The following is a 13,043-nucleotide window of genomic DNA, read 5'->3' as shown; positions in this document are numbered from 1 at the left end:
AATGACATTTAACCTAGTGAGAGATGCAAAGTGCTAATGGCGATCCATCAGGGATGTGCTGGGTGACAAAGAGTTTATTTCCTAAACTATTTTTGTAAACAAATTTTACCAATAATTTTTTTCAAGAATGGAGAGGATGAAGAAGGAAGAGGAATTTCAAAAGTTGAGACAAGGGAGTATGAGTGTGATAGCCTATACAGCTAAATTTAACTAGGTTTGCTAAGACTTTAGTATCTACAGAGAAACAAAAATGAAAGTTGTATGAGCGAAGACTAAGGCTTGAGATCCTAAAGTTAGTGGGACCATTACAAATAAGGAAGTATAGCAAGCTAGTGGAGATGGCATCCCACTACGAGTTTTGGGATACACGTATAACAAAAGTGAGGATGGGGGAGAAATCAAAGCAATTCCAGCAGGGACAATCTAGTTCATCTTCTCGATGTTTCTTTAAGGGCAAGCAAAACAATAACAAGTCTTAGAAGTCATAGGGAGGAAATGGCGGGGAAAACTGCAACAAGCAGCAGGTTAGAAGGTCTGATCAATAGGAAGCAAAGAGGTCTTAACACCAGGGACCAACGAATAAGCACAGTGGCAACTATCAAATATGCGGTCTCAAGCATGAAGGTCATTGTGAAGACAAGAACGTTTGGTGCTACAACTACGGACAAACTAGGCACATCGCTAGGAAGTGTCCTGAGCGAGTGTGAGGAGACAGAGCAAGACTTAGGGAGAAAACAGTTTCTCCAGGCTAAGTGTATGTGACAACTCTTCAGGAGGCTCCAGCCAGCCCAAACGTTGTTGAAGGTACTCTACTCATTTCATGCATTAGTGCACACATACTTTTTTATTCGGGGGCAACATATAGTTTCACTACCCCACTTTTGCTACATGATTTCCCGTTCCACCTACACTGCTAGACATGCACTATTAGTTAGGTATACCAGTAGGGGAATCCATTTATGTGAATACAGCTTGTAAAGGATGTGTGGTATGCACATGAGAACATTTGTTTATAGTAGATCTTCTGCTATTAGAATTTAAGGGAGTAAACAATATCTTGGTCATGGATTGGTTGTCTAACCATCATGCAACTATCGATTATTGGATAAAGCATGTCAATTTCCAACAACCCGAGACTCCATTGTTCACCTTTCAGGACATTAGAAAGCTCATAAAACTGGCAATTATTTTGTGTCTTCAGGCCAACAGATATCTACAAAAGGGTTGTGTTTGTTATTTGCCCTATATGAAGACAAAGGTTGGAGATAGTCTTACTATTGCAAAGGTGAAAATCGTATGAGAATTCATAAATGTTTTCCTTGACGAACTATCAGGTCTTTCACCAGAAAGGAAAGTCGAGTTCCAGATTGATTTAGTTCTCGATATTGTATCCATCTCCATTGCCCCTTACCATACGAGACTTGTACAAAATATTTATCAACATTTACAAAAATATACACAGTTCCCAAAAACCACAAAAGCAGTCCCAGGTCCACACCCATGAATGTCCAAGAGCTACTCATGTGTCCTCTGCTGCCATATATGTTTATCACTGAATACTTGAAAAAAAAAAATAATAATGGGGTGAGACAAACCAAAGTCTCAGTACAAACTAACTACTCACATAAACATCACTTACCATCATCACCCTAGAATACAAATAGCATGTAAACACACCCCTTTTAGTTACCTTAAAATTGTCAGCTTGCAAATGCCCATAACTGGAATATGCAAGATTCCATATCTCAAATGCATCACACAACATGCAATATATATCAATGCATAAAATTGGTTCATCTTGAACCACCTGAAATCACATTATTGTCTCATTACACAAAGATTGCTAAAAAACAATAAATGCTAGTGCCACAGTATATACATAACTATTTCATACTTGATTCTTCAATTATAGGGGTTGACTCTCAGGCTTAACAACCCATACCCCAAGTTAAAATGCCAAGAAAACCATATTCGGGTGTCTCAGAGGTCAACTTTTCTGTTATAAGGGTCGATTTTTTATAAAAATGAGTCGACATACAAAATACAGGGGGTCAACCCTCTACCCCAAGAAACAAATCAATATGAAAAAGATTAAAAGTAGACCCTTGATTTGCAGAGGTAGACCCTCGGGTTTAGAATAACATGCAAATTATAAAATAGTTGACTCCAAACTAATAGGAGTCGACCGTTAACAAGAGAAACCAAAAATTCTCATTTCAAAACATAACTTTTCAACTGAATTCTCATTCTAAAATATGAGATGAACATTTCTAACATGCATTCGAACAAGAAAACATGATCAAAACTGCATTAAACCCCATACTCATTAAAACACACACAAGTATGCTTTTGAAAATACTATTTTCTAAACATACAACATTCATGGGTATGTAAAATTATGAAAAGCTTAAACTAAAACATAGTTGAGCAACTTTATAGCATATTCAAACAAACATAATTTGCATGCTTACATGCCCCTAGAGATCATGGAGTAGGAAGATCACACCTTATAATCACTGAAAAAATACAAAATTCATCGAAGACAACTCCTCACACACGAGGAAATGAACGTCACAAGATAAAAATCCCAAAAAATAAAGACCCCAAATCCGTTCCTATAGGTTGCAACCACTTGTCCTCAACCAAAACGTAATGGTTGAGAGAGAATTGAGTGAAATCAAAGAAAAATGTGTACAGTTTGGTGAGGGAGATGAAAAAATGTGTGTGTGAGAGAGAGAAGAGAATGAATAGAGAGGGAAATGAAACAGAGATATGCATAATGAGAGTAAGAGGGATTAGTTTAGGTTTTATAAAACTTTTTTGACATTAATAATGTCTCTTTTAATATATGTCTACAAAAGTAAAGTTGGTGGGGTTGAGCTGCCCTTATTTATGATAGTTGCCCTCTGCCAAATTACCAAATTGCCCTTTATGCATTTTCTATACCCATTTTGCCCCTTTTGCCAATTTATTTACCATCCTGCCATTACCCAATAAAACCAATTTCTTTCAAACAAAACCTGAACCTATCCCTTGTCAAATTAATCCTCCGCCTTTTCAAAAATTTTCAATTATGTTCTTTATCTATAAAATTATGATTTTGGCCTTAGATCATATCAGATCCAATTTGAACCAGATTTTGGTGATTTTGAGGTCCAAATCTCATAAAATCTAAAATATAATAATATAATTTATGAATTATGCAAAAAAATCATTTTAATATATTAAAACATGGCAAAATATCATGTTACGAAAAGTCAGGATGTTACATTCTATCCCACTAAAAAAAATCATCCTCGAAAATTAATTATAGTGAACCATCAAAATCAAAGAAAATTCCAAAAACCCAAATCACAACGCTTCCACTACGTACTCTGATAAATCTATTATCGACGATCAATACTATCACTTCAAGAACAAACAAAAACATAGCAACACAATCAAATAATATACGAGCAAAAATAATTGACTATATGCATATATATACCTTCAATGGTCTTGCCCTTATTGCTCGGGCCTATTTCCTCTATAGTGGCCACGTATACTCGTCAAACTAGTCTCCTCTGTTGTTGGTCCTGTGGAAGTGTCTGGTGTTGTAGTTGTTGTTGTGGGTACTATCATTCTGGATGTCGTGGTACCGTTGTCCTTTTCGGGCACTCCCTAAGGAAGTGTCCTAATTCTCTGCGCCCTAAACATGCTCCCATCTCCATTGGGCATTGTATCCATTATGATGTCTACAACATCTCTGGCAAACCTTGATCATGGCCTTCCTCTGTCTAATTTCTTCTATCTGAGTACATGATTTCTTTTGTGACCTTTCTCTACCTCTATTTTTTAGGCACGACCTCCTATCATCCCTTCTTGATCCTGATTCCTCCAAGCATTTTTGGGCTTTCCTCAAGGAAACCCAATCTTCCTCTAGAACTGTGGTCACTTCAATGGCATCATTCAATGTCTAAGGACCATGAGTCAATACCTTGGTCCTGAGACCATCAGTCAATCCTCGAGTTAACTTCATAACTTGAGCGCATTTGGTCGTATAGGCATTCAGAAAATAGTGCTCAGGGTGATGAAATTGATTAGTGTACTCTGATAATGTCAGCTCATTCTATCGCAACTCTAGGAAATCCTGCATCTTGCATTTTCAAATATGTATTGGGAAATAAGCATCAAAGAACGCCTTCTTGAAATCTTCCCAATCAATCACCACTGCTCCCACGAATTTGACTTCTTGAGTGGTCTCCCACCACCTCTCGACATCATCCTTGAGTTGGTATGACCCAAATAAAGTCTTATTTTCCTCAGGAACTTCAAGAAACTCAAAATTTCCCTCAATCTCTCTAACCCAATATTCTGCCTTCTCAGGATCTAACCTTCTTGTGAACGCGGTGGATATAAATCCATAAAATGTCGATACGACACTACTTGTGGTTGCATATGTTGTGCCTAGACAATCTCAATCAGTATGTTGAAGTCTCTCTACTCATTCCATTGCTAAGGCTGACGAGCCTTTTACAGATACCAATGCAAAAAAGTATAAGACATCTATCGATAAACAGGAAAGATCTAAGCATAATTCCTCAATTAAGCTAGATTTTCCCGTAATCAAATCAAATCACATACATCAAAATTATAAGTTATCTATTTCATATCAAAGATAAACCTCAGTCACAGATGGCAGAACATCGGTAGAACACAAAGCTCAGACTTCGGGACTAGTTATGGACTTGCTTTGATACAAAGAAGTAAACCCTCATCTGAATTTACTATTTTTTTTTTCAAAAACATAGTGGAAGACTGTTCTTATTTTAAAACTATTTTTCGAATGTAGGTTTCCAAACCAAGATCCAAGATATATAAGATAATTACACACTTATGCAAAACATAAGTCATTCATTTTACAAAATATAACTTGTAGAAAATATTTATCAACATTTACAAAAATGCACAAAGTTCCCCAAAACCACAGAAGCAGTCTCAGGTCCACATCCATGAATGTCCAAGAGCTACTCACTTATCCTCTACTGCCATATATGCCTATCGCTGAATACTTAAAAAATAGTAATAATTTTGGGGTGAGACAAACCATAGTCTCAGTGTGAACCAACTACTCACACAAATGTTATGAGGTAGTAACACGAGATCAAGTCCGTTCGAAAATGTCACTTATACTTACAAATTCTTTTCTTAGACAAACAAAGTCAATCCACAACTCATCAAAAGTCGACATTCAGAAGAACTCTCATTCAAGAGAAGAAACTCAAAGGAGTCGACTTGCCCCATCTCAAGGTTGACTCGAGGACTAAAAGAACACAAACAAATGAAGAACTCAAGAGGAGTCGACTCTTTCAACTCAAGGGTCGACCCTCAGCTAACAAGGAGGAATGAACTCAGATACATACATGAGTCGACTGTAAAAAATCCAACATAATATACAACAAGAGAAGGAGTCGACTCTTCATTCCAATGAGTTTACTCTTAATACTGAACATAACACCAACATAAACTAAGAGGAGTCAACCCACCCAACTCAGAGGTCGACTCTTAGAGTAAAACATAATATCAAAACCTAAGAGGAGTTGATGCTTCTCATTCAGGGGTCGACCCTCAGGTGTGCCCTACACCGAACACACAATCTCATGTTATGTCTGCTTATATGCATGCATATTTTATTAAATCCTTTCATTTAATTATTGTTGCATTACATGCTATGCACCACACACATTTATTAATTTAATCATGCTTATCTAAAGGGGCACCACTCTCCTAGCCATTTGGGCATCACCAGACCATTCAATGGATGTTCATTTATCTATTTCATTTATAAAACCCATATGGTTACCTTGGTGCTTGAATCAAAGTCTGAAACTCTTCATCAAGGCATTTATTTTACTAGGACTCAAAGTTCATAACCATGTCTCTTTTTCTGTAGTCAACGCAGTGCACTACTAAGTATACTATAGCAGCTACACCTAAGCCTCGAGTATCGGAGTCCAGTGTTCCCTAAGTCTCATGGTGAGGAATGGGTCCCTTATACCCAAATGACAAAAATTCTTTATGCTCGGTTGGTGCATGCTTTTTCACATTTAACAAACTAGCTCAAGCCAAACGAAGACTAGGCAAGCATAATAATCATTCATTGTACCTTATATTAAATATTAATTCATTATGCAACAAAATTACTCTCTTGGTACCATGGGTCAACACCCAAACATATTCTTATAACAAGATACATTTAGGGACATCACCTTAGAATACAAATAGCATGTACACATATCCCTTAGTTACCTTAAAATTACTAGTTTGAAAATGCCATAACTGAAATTTGCAGGATTCCATATCTCAAATGCATCACATAACATGCAATATGTATCAATGCATAAAATGGGTCTATTTTGGACCATCCGAGATCACATTAGTGCCTCATTACACAAAGATTGTTAAAAAACAATAAATTCTAGTACCATAGTCCATACATAACTATTTCAAACTTGATTCTTCAATTATAGAGGTCAACTCTCTGGCTTAACAACCCATATCCCAAGTCAAAATGCCAAGAAAACCATGTTCGGTGTCTTTAAGGGTCGACTCTTCAATTACAAGGGTCGATTCTTTATAAAAATGAGTCAGCACACGGAATACAGGAGGCCGACCCTCTACCCCAAGAAATAAATCAATATGAAAAACATTAAGAGTCGACCCTTGATTTGCAGGTGTCGACCCTCAGAGTTAGAATAACATGCAAATTGTAAAGGAGTCGACTCCAAACCAGTAGGAGTCAACCCTTAATAGGTCAAATAAAAAATTTCTATTTCAAAAAACAATTTTTCATGTATTCTCATTCTCAAATGTGAGATGAACATTTCTCACATGCATTTAAACATGAAAACATGATCAAAACTGCATTAAACCCCATACTCATTGAAACACACACAAGTATGCTTTTGAAAATACTATTTTCTAAACATACAACATTCATGGGAAAGTGAAATTATGAAAAGCTTAAACTAAAACATAGTTGAGCAACTTTATAATATATTTAAACAAACATCATCTGCATGCTTACATGCCCCTAGAGATCATGGAGTAGGAAGATCACACCTTATAATCACTGAAAAATACAAAATTCACTGAAGACAACTCCTCACACGTGAGGAAGAGCGTCACAAGATGAAAATCCCCAAAATAAATACTCCAAATCCGTTCATATAGGTTGCAAGCACTTCTTCTCAACCAAAACGTAATGGTTGAGAGAGAATGTAGTGAAATCAAAGTAAAAGGTGTACAGTTTGGCGAGGGAGATGAAAAAGTGAGAGAGAGTGAGAAGAGAATGAATAGACAGAAAAATGAGATAGAGATATGAGTAATGAGAGTAAGAGGGATCAATTTAGGTTTTATAAAACTCTTTTGACATTAATAATGTCGCTTTTAATATATGTCTACGAAAGTAAAGTCGGTGGGGTTGAGCTGCCCTTATTTATGATAGTTGCCTCTTGCCAAATTACTAATTGCCCTTCATACATTTTCTATACCCATTTTGCCCCTTTTGCCAATTTATTTACCATCCCACCAATACCCAATAAAACCAATTTCTTTTAAACAAAACCTAAACCTATCTCTTGTTTATAAAATTATGATTCTGCCCTTGAAACATAACGGACCTGATTCAAACCTGATTTTGGCAATTTCGGGGTCCAAATCTCATAAAATTTAAAATACAACAATATAATTTATGAATTACATGAAAAATTCATTTTAATATATTAAAACATTGGAAAATATCATGTTACAAAAAGTCAGGATGTTACAATAAAGGTATCTATGGGTCATAACTGACCTAGATGTACCAAACCCCATAGGGCCTGGGTTTGGTAATAAAGAAAGAGGTTCAATTAGAATCATGGTCATACTCAAAGGGTCCAATTAGTAGATGTAGATGGGTTTAGTTTGTGAAATTTTATATCAGATTTGAGTCCAACCCAAGTTTCGAATATTATTAGGCTAGCATGCTAGGATTAATGTAAACGATTTGAAATTGGGTCGGATGTGGACAATACCAGATCCAACTATTTAGATATTGGTTAACTGAAGTCAGATTCAGATGGAAAAAAAAAACTTTAGGTTCTGTTTGGGAGAAGGGTGTTAGAGACTGTTACATATTGTGGTAAGCGTAAATGTCAATTGGGAGTCAGCCAACTCCAAATACCAAAAATTTTAAATTTCAACTCCTCTAATAAAGAGGAGGCATTTACAACTTCTTGAATCACAAGGATTTAGTGAGTTCCTAAATTTTTGATGGTTCAAATTTTTTACCTAGTTTACCTCAATAAATCCTATATTCACCTAATTTTATATCAGTTGAATCGGTGGATATGTATTGTATCATTAGATTTTTTATATGATACAAGGGCCTGAATCAGCCTTTTCAAAAATCAGCCAATTTATGCCGAAAATAATTCAACAAGACCGATTCAGAGAATCATTCATGCTGAACCAGCCCGCTAATGAATCGGGCCAATCAGGCTGTTGACCCAATCAGCCTGGTCAAAGCCCGACCCATAAATTGATTGGACCGACCTATTGGGAAAACCTCAGCCACAATCCACCTGTTATGCCCGTGGGCCTAATCAAGTCAAGTCGGGCTTACTCTCTCTCTCTCTCTCTCTCTCTCTCTCTCTATATATATATATATATATATATATATATATATATATATATATATATATATATATATATATATATATATATATATATATAAACGGGTCAAGCCAGGCCGCAACTCAGTCCGTTTCAGTTTGGCTTGAGTCAAACTTGGACTTAATTTTTATGCTCAAGCTCGGCCCATAACGGACTGAACCAACTTATTGCCCACCTCTACTTACAATTACACTCACCTACAACCAAACCAAGCATGTTGAAAGTCTGAATCCTTGAAAGAGTTTCAAAGGAAAGAGAAAATCCTCTTTTAAGGGTCTGTTTGAAATCTGGACGATGGGATGGGCGTCTATGCATTTGGTGTTCCCGAGGCAAAATCTTGGTCAAATGCCCATGCTGGTTTTGTTTGGAATCTGGGTGCTAGGATTTATGCATTTGGGATGAGAAGTGAGGCCCTTTCTCCTTTGTATTTGACAGGTCTGGCAAAACAGCTGCCACTTCCCTCAAATGCATAAACTCCATGAATGTCCGTCTCAACTACAAGATTCCAAACAAGCCCTAAAATCCATTTTTCTTAAAGACCAGTATTTGTATTTTTCTCATACTCCTTGCAAATTCCTCCAACACTGGTTCCCAAACAGAGCCTTTTGATTTTTTACATGAAATCGGGTTTGAGTATCCGTTAGATTTGGTAGCAAAAATAGAAACCAAAACCGAATACAATTTTTAATCAGATTCTATTTGGCTTACTGAACCCAACTAATCAGGGTCGGTTTCAGTCAGATACTAGATAAAAGCTAATCCGTTGACATGAGATATTTTTTTACCCATATCCAAACTCCACTTGTTTACTTCTCAAGCCGGTTACGCCAACTTTTATCGGGTTTGGGGCTGCACAGGCTGCCCCAGCCCGACCAATCTTATAGCTAGGGCTGCAAACTTATTGGATATCGTCCAATATCCGAGCCGAGTCCAACTTGTTATCCTCTGATAAGGATCTTTTAAGTAAAATCTGAATGTGCATTCAAATTGGATTCAGATCTGTTCAATAGGATTGCTTTCAGATTCGGGTCCAATTCAAATCAGCATTTTAAGGAAGTTCTGGAGTTGATCTGAATAAAAAACTGACCCGATTGAACCTTTTACATGTAAATAGTTTGTTTTTGCTCTATTTTTTACGGATCCAGTACTACTACATGTATTTTGGATTGAGATTTAAACTTACCTCTTCAGATCTGATTTGGATTCGGATTCGAATTTACTGTTACATTTAGGATTCGGATCCGATAAGAACCGGATCGAGTCCTACCCGTTGGCACCCCTACTTATAGGCCTTGAATTGAGAGAATTTAAATTGGCAAGTGCCTTGGGAACAATTGGGTCCCTTTCTATCTCTCTCTCTCGCGCGCGCGCGCGCGCGCGTGGTACGTTCTTATCGAACATGTTCTTTAAACTTTTTGGGTTTTCGAAATAGTTCCTTTTAGATGATGATGGTGTTTATGTTTCGTGTTGTTTTGCGTATTCAAATGCTGTGGGTGTTTGTATTATGACGATGGTGGTGATGATGATTGGATTATATGATTTTGGAGTTTCACCGTTTAATCTGCCCTAAATTTATGATGTATCACGAGTATGAGTGCTTCAGTCTTTTTTCTCCTCATATCAACTTGTATTTGTTTGCGTATTTTCTCGGATTCGTGGTTGTGGTGATTCACTGTGAATCGGTGTTTGATGCTGCTAAAGTTGAACCCATGATTGTTAGGACAGGTAGTTGTCGAATTTAGTACTTCACATTTGTAGGTTCGTTTTGGAACTTCAATCCACATGTTGTGCACCTTGTTCATTTATGGGTCTTAATGTGTTGTTTTGTTGTTATATGCAATGATAGACCATGAAGCATTTCATGTTTGTATATTTTCATTGTGCTTCCGTGGTGTATGCATTACGCAAACCTTTTGGTACATATTAGATTTTACACGGCTTCAAGGATTTTTTGACAGTTCCTTATAAGATATCATATACTAATTATTTAGCAGAACAGGGTTACGAATTGACAATCTAAGTACATGATGCGGGCATGGAAGCTTTCTTGAAAAACAGAAAAATTGGGGACTTTTTGTATATATTTTTTATTGTCTGAATGATCAAATATATGTAATACAATACGATTTGTTTTGTAGTATGTTGTTGTATATGATTTATGAAAGACTCAGTTCATAAAGTACAAATAACTAAGTCAAGACTCAAGATCATCAAGCAATATGGTAAAAGTCATGCTGATGGCATATTATATAAAAAAAAGACCACTACATGATTGGAATTGAAGGCTATAAGAGAGCGTAATTCTTTCATGAACAGGACATTGACAATGCCTGTCATAAATTTGACCAGTTCTGAAAGGGTATTATTCACTGTCACCGATATCGCCGATATTTTGTAAATATCATGATATTATCGGCAATTTCAAGGTTGCCGTTAATGTCGGGAATATATTGCTATATTTTCAAAAATATCAGCAAATAAAAAATATCACAATATTAGTATTAGGTACGGATATTATTAATATTATTAGTGTTTATGCACCTCAAGTAGGTTTAGATGATTCCATTAAGCATCAATTTTGGGAAGATTTAGATAGAGTAGTACAAGAGACATCTTATGGAGAAAAGCTTTTCATCGGCGGTGACCTTAATGGACATGTAGGCATTAGTAGGGATGGATTTGAGAATATCCATGGAGGCTATGGTATAGGAGAAAGAAATGAAAGTGGAGAAAGGATTTTAGATTTTTGTTTGTCCTATGATATGATCTTAGCAAACACCTGGTTTAGGAAGAGGGAGTCTCACCTAGTAACATTTAAAAGTGGGGTTAATACGAGTCAGATAGATTTTTTCCTACTTAGAAAGAGAGATAGGGGTTGTTGCATCGATTGTAAGGTTATACCAGGAGAAAGTGTAGCTACACAACATAGAGTCTTAATTTTAGATCTTAGAATTAGACAATGCCGCAAAAGGGATAGACATAGGATAGATCCTAGAATTAAGTGGTGGGCACTGAAAGGAGCTAAACAAGGAATGTTTGTAGAGCAGGTAGTTAACGAAGTTGATTGGTGTCTCGAGGAGGATTCAGAATCAATGTGGAATAAGATAGCGGGTGGTATGAGAAAAGTAGCTAAGGAGGTATTGGGTGACTCTAAAGGCGGTGCACCACTAGGTAAGGATACATCATGGTGGAACGAGGATGTCAAATTAGCTATTAAGGTTAAAAGAGAGTGTTATAGAAATCTAAGTAAGAGTCGTGATAATGAGAATTTGGAGAAGTATATGATAGCAAAGAAGGAAGCTAAAAAAGTTGTTCGAAACGCGAGGGCTAAGGTATATAAGGAGGTTTATGACAAGTTGGATACCAAAGAAGGCGAGAAGGATATTTATAGGCTTGCAAAGATGAGAGATAGGAAATCGAAGGAGTTGGGTATGGTTAGATGTATCAAAGATGAAACGCAAAGGGTTTTAGTCAAAGATGAGGAGATTAAGGAGAGATGGAAAGATTATTTTGATAAGCTATTTAATGATAGTCATGCTCAAGATCTTGGAGACTTCTCCATTCCTTTTCATGAGATAAATCGTGACTTCATGCGCAAGATTCAAAAGAAAGAAATTGCAGAGGCTTTGAAGAAAATGAAATCAAGAAGGGCAGTTGGCCCAGATGGTATACCTATCGAGGCTTGGAAATGCTTGGGAGAGAAAGGTTTAGAATGGTTGACAAATCTTTTTAACTTGATTTGGCGAACAAATAAGATGCCTAATGAGTGGAGGAAGAGTACTTTGGTGCCTTTATATAAGAATAAGGGTGATATACAAGATTGCACAAACTATCGTGGTATAAAACTCATGAGTCATACTATGAAACTTTGGGAGAGGGTGATTGAGTCTAGGTTGAGGAAGGTTGTCATGATATCGGAGAATCAATTTGGTTTTATGCCTGGAAGATCAACTATGGAAGCTATACATCTTCTTAGACAACTTATTGAAAGATATAGAGAGAGGAACAAAGATTTGCATATGGTTTTTATTGATTTAGAGAAGGCATACGATAGAGTACCTAGGGACGTTCTCTGGTGGACAATGATGAAGAAAGGTGTTTCTCTCAAGTACATTAGTATAATTAAAGATATGTATGAAGGAGTAGTAACCAATGTCCGCACTTGTGGAGGGGTGTCAACCAATTTTCCGATAACGGTTGGGTTACATCAAGGATCTGCTTTAAGCCCTTTCCTATTTGCGATAGTGATGGATGAGCTTACGAGATCAATTCAAGAAAATGTACCGTGGTGTATGTTGTTTGTTGATGATATTGTTTTGATTGATGAGTCTAGAGCTGGGGTTAAT

The sequence above is a fragment of the Nuphar pumila genome, chromosome 3, assembly GCF_984573655.1.
Source record: "Nuphar pumila chromosome 3, dmNupPumi1.hap1.1, whole genome shotgun sequence".
Classification (NCBI taxonomy): Eukaryota; Viridiplantae; Streptophyta; class Magnoliopsida; order Nymphaeales; family Nymphaeaceae; genus Nuphar; species Nuphar pumila.
Note: the sequence above shows the minus strand (reverse complement) of the source record.